We start from the raw sequence: 1,094 nt of genomic DNA, 5'->3' as shown, positions 1-1,094 counted from the left end.
TAGATAGAATTGCTTCAAAACACCAGCAATGTATATTTGAGGGAAGCACAGCATGTGTGGAGAAAAGAGGACAATCCACAAGTGGGCAGAGGACTTTCACAAAGTGAACATTTGGGTAAAAAACATCCACCTCAAAGTACACCAATCACAGCCTGCCAGAAATACCCATGCAGTGACCATCGCAGCCACCACGGCCACTTTGTGCAGGGACTCCATGAGCAAGCCCTGTGTGCTTCTTTTTCTTTACAGGAAACTTGACTCAGGCTGGTGTCCAGTGAAGAAATGCCAGGTGCATGGAAAGGAGAGGAGGGGCTCAGGGCTGTGAGTGATCGGCAAAAGGAAGCGCATGGACCACCAGGTGGCGCTGCTGCGCTGCTCCTGCTCCCAGGAGGTGAATGCTCAGGAAGGGCTTTGAGATGGAGAGAGAGATGTCATTTCTCATCCTCCAGGTTCAAAGTAAAAACCTTCCAGCCAATCTTGGCCGCGCCTTCTTGTGTAGCGAGCGGGCTCGGAGGTGCTCACCAATGTTGTCATGGTTCGTTTGCTAAACTGCATCGTCGCTGTGTCCCAGAACACGGGCATTGGCAAGAACGGGGACCTGCCCTGGCCGCCGCTCAGGAATGAATTTAGGTATTTCCAGAGAATGACACAAACTCTTCAGGAGAAGGTAAACAGAATCTGGTGTTATGTGTAGGAAGATCTAGTTCTCCATTCCTGAGAAGAATCGGTCTTTAAAGGATAGAATTAATTTAGTTCTCAGCGGAGAACTCAAGGAACCTCCACAAGGAGCTCATTTTCTTGCCAGAAGTCTGGATGATATCTTAAAACTTACTGAACAACCAGAATTAGCAAATAAAGTAGAGATATTTGGATAGTTGGTGGCAGTTGTGTTTATAAGGAAGCCATGAATCACCCAGGCCATCTTAAACTACGTATGACAAGAATCATGCGGGACTTTGAAAGTGACACGTTTTTTCCAGAAATTGATTTGGAAAAATACAAACTTCTGCCAAGAATACCCAGGTGTTCTCTCTGATGTCCAGGAGGAGAAAGACATTAAGTTCAAATTTGAAGTATATGAGAAGAATGATTAA

The 1,094-nt window shown here is 46.0% G+C and overlaps 1 pseudogene; it reads left to right on the top strand.

The window, feature by feature from the left end:
- Positions 1-532: 532 nt before the first annotated feature.
- LOC119626813 (dihydrofolate reductase pseudogene) lies at positions 533-1,094 on the top strand (annotated as a pseudogene).

Source organism: Chlorocebus sabaeus, chromosome 17, assembly GCF_047675955.1.
Source record: "Chlorocebus sabaeus isolate Y175 chromosome 17, mChlSab1.0.hap1, whole genome shotgun sequence".
NCBI classification, from domain to species: Eukaryota; Metazoa; Chordata; class Mammalia; order Primates; family Cercopithecidae; genus Chlorocebus; species Chlorocebus sabaeus.
This window is presented reverse-complemented; position numbering and strand designations above follow the sequence as displayed.